Source organism: Rhinatrema bivittatum, unplaced genomic scaffold, assembly GCF_901001135.1.
Source record: "Rhinatrema bivittatum unplaced genomic scaffold, aRhiBiv1.1, whole genome shotgun sequence".
Classification (NCBI taxonomy): Eukaryota; Metazoa; Chordata; class Amphibia; order Gymnophiona; family Rhinatrematidae; genus Rhinatrema; species Rhinatrema bivittatum.
Genome location: NW_021821326.1, coordinates 70779 through 82933, shown reverse-complemented (window position 1 = coordinate 82933; position 12155 = coordinate 70779). Strand labels below are relative to the sequence as shown.

General features: G+C 45.6%; 1 pseudogene; it reads left to right on the top strand.

Annotated features, from left to right (window-relative positions):
• Window positions 1-2369: 2369 nt before the first annotated feature.
• LOC115082593 overlaps window positions 2370-12155 on the top strand; it is a 42437-nt pseudogene continuing 32651 nt past the window's right edge.

Genomic DNA, 12155 nt, shown 5'->3' with positions numbered 1-12155 from the left:
ACCTGGACGACAGGGGTGGAGCCGATAGAGACGCCTTCAAAACCGGCGTCCCTTGAGCTCCCTAATCGCTGCAGCCGGTGTTTACCTTGAGAAGCATTTCCTGATTTCTCTCTCTCTGCCTGCGAGGACCTGGACGACAGGGGTGGAGCCGATAGAGACGCCTTCAAAACCGGCGTCCCTTGAGCTCCCTAATCGCTGCAGCCGGTGTTTTACCTTGAGAAGCATTTCCTGATTTCCTCTCTCTCTGCCTGCGAGGACCTGGACGACAGGGGTGGAGCCGATAGAGACGCCTTCAAAACCAGCGTCCTTTCGGCGCACCGCAGCCGCCGGCGCGCTGCCAAAGCCGCGAGCGCCTAAGGGGCGAGCGGCTTTGCTTGGCTTAGCTTGGCGAAGTTGGCGTTGGCAATAATCCCTATTTGTCTGGTTTGAATATTTGTGCTGCAGTCGTGAAGCTTTGAGAAGGATCTAAAGTTGTTGAATCAACGGCAAGAGCCTCGGTAAGATAAACTACCTATTATATTATTTGTGTGAATAAATAAGTTGGACTGAGCCCTCTCTTTGTGATGCCGCACACAAAGAGAAAGGCGAAGTTGAGAGAGTCATCCTCCACCCCTGTGACGGACAACCAACTTAAAATCGAGGAATGTTTGCAAAAACCCCCCAAATATGCCTGGAAGTAATGTCGCAGGAGGACTGAGCCAGGAGCAGGGTTTTTCCTCCAGACATGAGATCTCTTTAACTCCAGGGGCACCAGAAACACCTGAGCCACCAAATGGGGAAAAAGTTGGGACACTCTTTGGAGAAGATCCCAAATTAAAGTTGGATTTTTTATCACCTAGATCCCAGAGAGAAGCAGAGATTTTGATCTGCTCCTCGGAGAGCCCTCAGAAGGGCTCCAAGGATCATTTTGATGGTACATCAATGCAATCCACCCCCTGCAAGACTCCAATAGAGGAAGGGAGTGAGATTATTCAAGAAGAACCTATAACTGAAATGTCATTAATAACTCCAAAAAACTTTACCCTTGAAGAGATTGGTATTATGTTAATATCAATGCAGAAATCTATAAATGCCATAGCAAATACGATGCAGGAGGTTATGAATAAGAATGGGGTTTTTCAAACTAAAATAGATAAGGTGGAAGAATCTGTAAAATCTATGCAAATTAAGGTAAATGAAATGGATAAAATCCAAGTAAATTTAATTGAATCAGAAAAAATTCATTTTGAGAGATTGGAAATAATAGAAAATCAGGTTAGGAAAAACAATTTGAGGATATTGAATTTCCCTAAGAGTCATTTAATGTCCCCAATGGACCTATTTAAAAGTTATGTAGTGAATATCTTAAAATATTCCAATGAGGCTATACCAATGATTGCTAGAATTTACTATGTCCCTCAAAAGGAATTAAAGAGTCAGAATCAGGAAAATCAATCTGAATTGAATTTAACAGAGTTGTTAGAAAAATCCTTTGAAACAAATATAAATACCAGAGCCACCCTCATTATACAATTTTCCTCCTTGTCCGAAAGAGATTCTCTAATGAGATTATACTTTAGACATTTAAACGAGAAATTTTATGGTCAAAGTATTAGGATTTATCCTGATATACCCCGTACAACACAAATCAGACGGAAGGAATTTTTAGTAATGAGAGAAGAAGCTCAGAAAAAAGGAATGAAATTCTTATTAAAATTTCCATGTCAATGTATTGTTATAAATCAGGGGAATAAGTATATTTTTAATCAGGCACTTCAGTTAAAGCAATACTTGGATACTCATCCCTAAATGTACCTCTATTGCTCTGGTAAAATAGAATTAGGGGTAGCGTTGATTATTACCTTATATTTTCATATGTATACTGCTTCTTGATATTTATGATCCCCTCTTAGTTTCTCTTTTTCTTATGATCAATGTTTAGATTATTATTCACAGCTAGGACTATGATGTTTGAGAAATGCATTTCTCTTTTTCTTATTGTTATTTTAAGCTGTGATATGTAATTAAATGTTATAAAAGTTGAATAAAAATATAAATTATAAAATAGCCTATTCAGTATAATGCCACATTTCTTCAGTCTGAAAATTCAAGTTAACTCTGATGGAAGAATTTTAAAATAATCCAACTGGAGTTAAGTTACTTTAGCTGAGAATGAGACAGCTTGAAATGCTTATTTAGTAAACAGGCAAAGTTATGTGTATACATTTTCCAACTTATTCAGTGGGACTTACGGACATGAGTCTGCCACTGAATATAGTTGGAAAAATTTAGAACAACTATTTCTACAAACAGAATTTTGTAGGTGTCCTCAACATCTGTACTTACTGGCTAAAAGGTGGGTGATAAATTGTAATAAACTTTGTTCACAGACTGAATCTCCGTTACTATCGGCATCTTTTGGCTTTTTATTTTGCCATTGAGGAGATCAACCAAAATGTTGAGATATTACCCAACATCACCTTGGGCTTCCATATCTATGACTCCTGCTTCATGCCGGTGTTTCAGTATACAGAGCCCTAAGTATCTTATCTGGAGAAGAGGATCCTACTCCTGGCTACAACTGTCACCAGCAAGGCCAGGTGGCTGGTTTTATTGGAAGTCTCTCATCAGATACATCACATGCAATTGCCCAACTTACAGGGATCTATCAACTCCCACAGGTATAGTAATGACCTTTCTTATCCTCCTTTCGCTAGCCTGGTTCATTGCTGGTGATATATGAGTTTGATAGATTACCTAGGTTGTATATCTCCTGGAATAATTTCAAACAAGTTTAGGTCTTTCATGAAACCCCAAACAGTACTTTCAAGAAATTCCTTGTTCAGAACACCAGAGAGAAGCATGGGCTGGATGAGACCAGAAGCATCAAGAGAATCAGGTCATTATTAGGCAGAATTAGACACAGCAAGATAAGACAACATAAGATCTACATCTGTGGCAACCATAAGAAATAATTCAAAACCTTTACTTCAACCAGAACATTATGTTATAAAAACATTAGCACATTGCTTAATCAAACAAAAGAACAGCACAGAAAAATACACATTTGTTGCCTCTGAAAGAGGTTTGCATGACTATAGACAGGGTTATCAACTAACTTCTTTTAATTAAAGGCAGGCTAATGCAGTCCATATTTTATTCAACTACAGATATGGATTTATAGTCAATATTCTCTAGGAAATCAGTAGAATATTTGCCCAGCCTCTTCTCTTGGTTCCTTATTTATTGGTGTCACGGGTGGAGCTGACTGGGGGTTGTGAGTAGGAGGAGTCAGGAGAATAAATCTGAGAAAATTACCCAACCCTTCCCTCTGATAATAATAATAACTGTATGTGATATAAGAATACATAAGAATATTTACCAAATATAATATAGTGAGAAAACAAAATTAGCACTTATAAGAGTACCAGTAGAAATACAATCAAACGAGCACAATAAGCAAGCATAACTATCTTAGGGCCTCATTTTCCAAGCCACTCGCACACGATAAGGGACCTTTCACACACGAAAAGTCCCTTATCGCGTGTGATACCAGGATGGGGGCAGAGTCAGGGCGGAGTCGGCCCCGGAAGAGGAGGAGTCGGGGCGTCACCGGGACCAACTCTGCGCCGACACCACGGACAGCGAAAAGGTAAGGCCCTTTTCGCATACGCTTTCGCTCCCAATAGCTACACCTCCTATGGTGGCGCTATTGGGTGCGAAACCTGCAGCGATCGCACCGCGAAGGTGCGATCGCTGCCGGCTAGCGCAGGCCCGACCCCCGATTCGGCCCCCCGCCCCTCATCTAAAGTATTGCAGGTCTGTGATACTTTAGAAAATGAGGTCCCAAATCCCCCAACTAATAGGGAATATTTATATACAAAGGCCTAGCAGAAGCTGTTTCGCTTTCCTGGAAAAAGAGAGTGTCTCCTGGCTCTCCCCAGTAGTGACTCAGCTATAAGCGAGTTCTTGATTGGAGTGCACGTCAGTGCTGGAGATCCTTATTGTGTGAGATCGGTCATGCTGTCTTGTAAGCTCTCAGCAGGGAATCTGTCTGAAGTTTGAGGAGCTGCAGGTTTTATGCCCTTTGAAATAGGATATGCATTGTTTGGATTTCTTTGTGTAGCCCTTCTTGATATATTGCCAAGCCACTGATATTTTTGGGACCACTCATAAATGGTAAAATTCTTATGTTTTGTTCATATCACCTATTTATTATAAATGTTGTTATGTGATTATTACCTACAATATTCTTTCAACTTAACATAATCTGGAATCAAAATTATAATAACTGCATTAGTAAAAATGAAAGCATTCATATAATAATTCAGATGGGAATACGTTTATGTCACTATAAAAGTACCTGCAAATAATGCTTTTTCATCCTGAAAATTGTGTGAAGCACACAAACAGCCTGAGATTAGGATACAAGGCAGAAATCAGAGCAAACACCTATGTTCCTTAAATATCTGTGTAAATGTCATTGGGCATCAGAAAAATAGGTTTGTATTTAAATAAGAACATAAGAAATTGCCAAACTGGGTCAGACCAAGGGTTCATCAAGCCAGGCATACTGTTTCTAACAGTGGCCAAACCTGGCAAGTACATAAACACTAAAAAGATACCATGCTACTGATGCCAGCAATAGCAGAGGGCATTCCCTGTCGACTTGATTAATAACAGTAAATGGACTTCTCCTCCAAGAACTTATCCAAACCTTTTTTAAACCCAGCTACACTAATGCACTAACCATATCCTTTGCAACTAATTCCAGAGCTTAATTGTGTGTTGAGTGAAAAATAATTTAATCTGATTAGTTTTAAATGTGCTACTTGCTAACTTCACGGAGTGCCCACTAGTCCTTCTGTTATCCAAAAGTGTAAATAACCAATTCACATCTACCTGTTCTAGACCTCTCATGATTTTAAAGACCTCTATCATATCTCCCCTCAGCCGTCTCTTCTCCAAGCTGAACAGCCCTAACCACTTTAGCCTTTCCTCATAGCTGTTCCATTCCCCTTTATCATTTTGGTCACCCTTCTCTGTACCTTCTCCAGTATAACTATATCTTTTTAGAGATGTGGTTACCAGAACTGTACACAGTACTCAAAGTGTAGTCTCACCATGGAGCGATACAGAAGCATTATGACATTTTCCGTTTTATTCACCATTTCCTTCCTAATAATTCCTAACATTTTGTTTGTTCTTTTGTCTGCTGCAGCACACTGAGCAGATTTCAATGTATTATGCACTATTATGCCTAGATCTTTTTCCTGGGTGGTAGCTTCTAATATGGAACCTAACATCATGTAACTACTGCATGGGTTATATTTCCTATATGCAATCCTTTACATTTGGAGACCTTTATTAATGATGAAGCTTTTGGATAAAAGTATAGATAAACAATGTTGCATATTCTTCCTCATTATTGTTATGTTTGTATTATGGAGTTAATGACCTCCCCTCCTAAAGTGGACTAAGATGTAGATTATGTAAAATTTATGATTAAGGCATGGTGCTGGGCTGATGCACGGACACCGTCAATAACCCGGTGCTGCACCTGAAGCGAGGGGAAGTTGCAGGTGGGTCACTGACCTGTGTGGACCTGGCTGACTCAGCGTGTGCAGCTGAGTTTGGCGGTGGCATCAGGTGGCATCATCAGCATGCAGCACATGATGACATCACCATCTGATGCAGGCATGTGTCATGGAGCAATGGGCCAATACGGGAATGGGGGGGGCAGCTGGAAGCAGGGTAGGCCATGCTGAAAGGGCTGTGCTAGGGGGAGGGCCTGAGTTGCTAAGGGGTTGGCCGGGCAACATCCTTCATGCCCATTGGGCTGTTTGAAGATGGGGAACGGCTGAGAGGCGGAGCCAGCAACATGGGAAGTTTACTTCAGGCATGGTTGGAGTTCCAGCCTTTTTGCTCCTGCTTCCTATGCTGTTACTTTTGCTGCAACCCACCCAGCCACCCAAAATTTTGATGGTTTCCTGAATAGCTAGTTAGTAAGTCATCATTCATCTTAATATTTATTTTATGTCTCATCTGGGACGGGGCACCTGAGATAGGAGGGGGGAGTTTCATTTGGAAGTAGTGCATCGTGTGTGTTCCATTATCCTCAATATGCTGGGGGAAGTTGTCTGCTCTCAGGGTTGGTGGACTCTGGAGCAGGAGCAGAACAGGCGCCCACATCACTTGGACAGTCACTTTGCTTGTGTGAGACGGGTAACTGGGAACACCCAAGGGAAATGCCTTTTGGAAGGACAGGGCCTTGCTTGACTGTGCGAGCCCCAGGTCATGAGATGCCACACTGCCTGCCATAGGGGCACTAGACAGATAGATCTATTGTAATGGCTCAGGTACTTAGATATCGTTTTGCATCTATCAAACAATATACAATAAAGCTGCGGCCAACTGTTACCAACACATTGTCTGTCTGGTGTGTGAGTCTGAGTGAATTTGTTACCGTCACCCCTCTCTACCTCTTTTTGTGACAAACTGGTTGTGGCTATCGAGGTTATGGTAGAATTAGTACCTTTTTCTTGCTTTTGTTTGCTTCATAACCTACAATATTCTTGTTTTATTTCATTACTTTAAATGAATAAACCTAATTCAATTTAAATTTAAAAAAGGAAAGAAATCTGGATGATTCTCATGTTTTCTTTTTAATCACAGATAAGTTACGGATCTATGGACATACTCTTCAATGACCGGGTAAAGTTCCCGTTCTTCTATCGCACGATCCCAAATGATCATTCTCAGTTCCAGGGCTTGATTCAGCTCCTGAACCTCTTCAGATGGACCTGGGTGGGGATTCTCACCTCGGATGATGAGAGTGATCAGAGGGGGCAGCGACGAACTGAAGAGGGAGATTATCAGGAGTGGAAGTTGTGTGGAATTTGTAGAAAAAACACCTTTGGCCATCACCCCTACAGCTAAAGACTTTGCAAGATGGAACTGGGTTGTTGACAAGGTCAAGAAGTCGCTGGCTAATGTGATTATCATCTACAGCACTACCAGTTACATAGCAGCACAATTCTGCTTCCAATGGTGGCAAGAGATGACTGGCAAGCAGTGGCTCATATCTTCTGCCACCTCTTCCCTAAATAACATACACTACCCATACTTACTTTCTTCTTGTAGCATATTGAATGCTTCTCTACAAATTGCCATTCATAAAGGAAAGATTCCAGGTTTCAAGGATTTCCTCCGTAATCTCCACCCATCCACATTCCCAGACCCCTCTGTTCTGAAACCTCTGTGGAAGGAGGCATTCCATTGTGAAATTGTGTACGGGACTGAAAATTTGAATTTGCATAGCTGCACGGGGCTGGAGACTCTGTCTAACCTTTCACTTTCAGAGTTTGATGTGAATAATTTTCAGTTCACTTACAGTCTTTACACCGCAGTCTATGCACTGGCTCATGCTTTGCACAACATGTACACAGCCAAGTCTCAACTTGGGGGGGATCTAAAACAGGACTTTCAACCATGGCAGGTAAATATACCTTTGATTTTTTTTTTAAAGTGTAATGTTTTTTTCTTTACAGTAAGATTCATTTTTAGTAACATAGTAAATATTGGAAGTTAAAATTCATTAAAAAAGAGAGAGTAAGATAGATCCTTATGCAGAACCAAGGTTATATGCATGGTCTTATGAAACTGACCCTTGCTTTCCCCTAAGATTGTCAGCAGTTGTTAGCAATGAGGCTTCTCTCTCCTGGTGCCTCTTTCTCTTCAAACCCCACTGCTTCAACTTACAAGTCGGGAGTGTGGGAGTTTATGTTACGATTCCTGCCCGCGGAGCTATTCTCCGTGAGCAGGCCTCTCACCTAACACGCGGCATGGAACACCACCAGCAGAGCTTTGTCCCGTGGCAGGATGCCACCGACTCCTTCCTCCATAGCCTGGGCGCCGCCTCCATCTTTGGCCCTGCGCTGCAGGGCAGAGCCTGCCGGGGGCCGTCCTTCGCGGCTGGCCGCTGATGCTGACATCGCCCCTGCAGCCTGGTATCGCCGCTGAGATCCCTCCTGAACAGCCAGGAGCCTCTCCTCGTGGCTGATGCCGCTCTGGCTCCCCAACGCTCCCCTTCGCGACCTGGAGCTTCCGCCGGTTGGCCTCCGTGGCAGGGAGCCGCGACATCATCTTTGGGGTCCTCGTCGGATGGCAGGAGGCCGTCCTGAAGCCTGCCTTGTCCTACCTGCGATGTTTCTTTGGGGCGTTGCTGTCCATGAAGCTTCTTCCTGCTTCAGCCTTCCTTAGGCGCCGGCACGCGCCTCTTCACAATATTTAAAGGGCCAGCCACAGGAAGTGTTGCTGGCTCCTTCTGATGATGACTTCCTGCTTCAGCCCTATAAAAGGGCCTTGCTTCAGTTCTTCCAGGCCTTCAGATCAGGTTCCACAGTCATCTGTGTCTTCTGACCTGTCCAGGTCCTCTGTGGTCTTCTTCTGCTTTGACGGCTTTGTCTTCATGTTACAGATGTCTTTCATCCAGGTCTTCAATCGTCTCCATGTTCCAGATGTTCTTCGTCCAGGTCTTCTGTTGTCTTCATGTTCCTGATGCCCCTTTGTCCATGCTTCAGATGTCTTCAGGTTCCTGACATCCTCTGTCCCCATCTTCAGATGTCTTCTTGTCCCCCATGCCTGATGTTCTGGTCTTCTGTTGTCTCGATGTTCCTGATGTCTTTGCCTTCATCTCTGCCTCCACACCTTGGTTCCCCGATGTCCACCTTCCTGGAGTACCGCTGTCATGGTCCGTGACCAGTCCTATGGGTGGGCTGTATAGGGTGCCTCACGGTACAAGGCCATCCTCATCTCCACAGCGCAACCCTCTGGAAGACCTCGTGCTTCAGTTCATTGTTTTTAATCCTTGAGAATCGAATCCTGCTTCAGAGTTGTCCCGGTCTTCAGAGCCTATTGCATCCTGCGTTAAGTCCATGTCAAGTCTGTTTGAACTTGCCCTGTGTCTGGCATGGTCTGCGACCAGTCCCATGGGGGGCTGCGTTGGGCGCGCCCCAGTGCAGGTCTCTGCAGTTGCTTTGTCTTGTTTCAGTATCAGCTATTCCTCCTGGAGTACTGCCTTGAGCCCAGCGTGGTCCGTGACCAGTCCCATGGGTGGACTGTGTAGGGTGCACTGCGTCGCAGACTCGCACTAGCTCTTGATCCTGCTTCAGCCCTCATCTACAGTGTCTCGCTTCAGCCCTCACCTACAATGTCTCACTTCAGCCCTCATCTACTATGTCTCGCTTCAGTCCTCGTCCATGATGTCTTCGCTCCAGTCCTCGTCAGTGGTGTCTAGCTTCAGTCCTCATCTATGATGTCTTTCCTCCAGCCTTCGTCTACAGTGTCTTCACCTCTGTCCTTGTTTACAGTGTCTTCGCTTCAGTCCTAGTCCAAAGTCTCCTGTGTTCGAAGGACTCCGTCTGCCCTCGTCCTCTTTCCAGTCTGCCGCCCATTGCCGTACCAAGTAGCAGGTCCGAAAGGGCTTGGAATGGTCGGAGGGCTGTTCATCAATCAACATTGCGTTGTTGGTCATCCTGGGGCGTGGGGCGAGGGTCAGACCGTGTACCCTAGTCCTTGATTCAGCCTTGTCCTGCTTTCGTTACCCATGCTAGCACCAGCTGCTCCCCGGGTCATGCTGTGGCCCAAGGGCCCACATCACCAGCTTTAGAGACGACCGCACCTCCATGCCTCGGAGTTTAACGGCTGCCAGAGATCGTATTCATAACAGGACCTAAAGTCGACCGTGCCCTCGGGTCGTAACGTGATCCGAAGACCCCCAAGTCTTCAGTCCCTACAACTGCTGTAGGTTGCACTCGTAACAGGATCCGAAGGCCATGAGCCCGGTGAGCTGTGCCCAATGGGTTCCAGTTTTCTTTGGACTTTTGCCTTGATTTTTGACTGGAAAATTTTTTTTCTTCAGCCTGCTTTTGCCCAAAAATGTTTTTGCTCCTAGCTTTTGGACATGCAATGCTTGCTTTAGTCAAAAAGTTTTTGTGTTGTTGATGTCTCCGCTACAGCTGTCTGGTTCCCACAACCTGCAGGAGGTGTCTGCAGTCAGACCATCTCTGCATCCACTCGTCCTGGAACTCCTCGACTGGCAGGAGTTGCCTGCCATGGTTCCAGTGATCAACTCCGTTCTTCCCACCTTGATGTGGCCAGCTCCCTGCATTTCATTCGACCTGCAGGAGGCACCTGCACCCAGGTTCCACATCCAACAACCAGCATCTTCAACTTCGAAAATCTTCATGCTTCAGGAAATACCTGTCTTCGAAGTTTACCATTACACCACCTCAGGTCTTGGCATGTTCTGACCAGCAGGAAGCACCTGCACTCGAGATCTGTCTTCACATATTCTCAGTCTATTCGGCCTTTGCCTGCACTGGCTTAGTGCTGGCTCTGGAGTCTTCTCAGCCAGAAGTGTTCTCTACAGTTCACACCTAGGGTTCTTATGACCAGCAGGAGGTGCCTGCACCCTAGACGCATCTTCGCCTCTTCATTCCTGACTCCGCTTCCTCAGTGAATACTGAAGCAAATAATGAATTTAGTCTCTCTGCTTTGTCATCCCTAAGTGCCTCTTTTACCTCTTGATCATCTAATGGACCAAATGACTCCCTCATAGGCTTTTTACCTCAAATGTAGCTGAAAAGGTTTTTATTAAGAGGTTTTACTTCCATGGTAAGCTTCTTTTCAAAGCTTCTCTTTGCCTTCCTGCCATTGCTTATGCTGTTTCCTGTTTTCTTGATTTGGATCCTATTTTCATTTCTTGAAAGATGTTCTTTTAGATATTATAGCCTTTCTCACCTCACCTTTTAACTATGCGGGTGTTGAGAATCAGAAAGTGGATCCTTGGTCCGACCAGTGAAGAAGGGAAGAAGTAGTTTTCCGCAGATGGAATAGGTCGGAAGGCGGTGCCGCTGCTGAAGGCAGACGATCTTCACCCTGGAAGTCCGTGACCCCTCCAGGCGAGTCCTGTGGAGGCCCAGACTGCTGGGACTTAGGTGGCTTTGCCCTGGAAGCCCGAGGTCCCCCCAGGAGGAGCCCTTAGGGACCCGGGCCGCTGGGACTTAGGAGAGCGGTTAAAGACGGTAACGAGAGAACAGACCAGGTTCAGGGCAGGTTGCTGAAGATGTAGACAAGAGAACCGACCAGGATCAGGACCAGAAGACACTCCAAAGATTGGTTGCAAACCACGGACTGGAATGGGAAGGCTGAACAGGCCGGCAGGAACAGGAAACAAGTTAAGGAAGGTAGGCAGGCAGGATCAGGCAGGCAGCCAGGTTCAGGATCAGGCAGGCAGACAGGATCAGGATCAGGCAAGCAGACAGGATCAGGCAGGCAGAATCAGGATCAGGATCAGGATCAGGCAGGCAAGGTCAGGACAGCAACTCTCCACTCAGACGAGTTGACCGCGTTGCAAGGCGAGGATCTGGGGTCAGATGCCGAGTTTAAATCTCCCTCGGCGTCTGACGTCAGCAAGGAGGCCGGCTCTGCTCTTCACACCAGAGGCCCTTTAAAAGGGTTCCCTCTGTGCGCACGCAAGCCAAAAGGGCGGGGTCAACGTAGCGTTTGGCGGCGTCTCCCTCGCGGGAACGCCGCGATGTAGGTCCAAACAGGCCCGGGGGATCCACGGCCCCGCCGGTGTCTCCTTCGCAAAAGGAAAGTAAGGGTCCGGTCGCGAGGGTCAAGACCAGAACCGCAACAGTACCCCCCCCTCTTACGCCCCCTCCGTAGAGGGCCCGGCTTCCCAGGGTTATCTTGGTGAAACTGGAGCAGCAGGGACTTATCCAGAATATTTTGAGCGGGCTCCCAGGTGTTGTCCTCAGGGCTACATCCCTCCCAGGCCAAAAGGTACTCCCAACGACGATGAAAAAAGCGGACGTCCAGCACTTCACGCACTTGATAGGTAGCATTGTCCTGTATTGGAGAAGAGACAGGGACAGGTATTGGACGATGGAACCTGGAGAGCACCACCGGTTTCAGCAAAGATACGTGAAAAACATTGTGGACACGCATTGTGGATAGTAGGCGGTCTGTAGGACACCAGGCCTATCCTTTCTGCCACAGGAAATGGTCCACAGTACCTGGTAGGGATGTGCAGAGCAAAAGTTTAAGTTCATATGTCCATAAGTCGAAAGGGGGTCCCATTTGTGATCAATATGGACATATGTAGAATT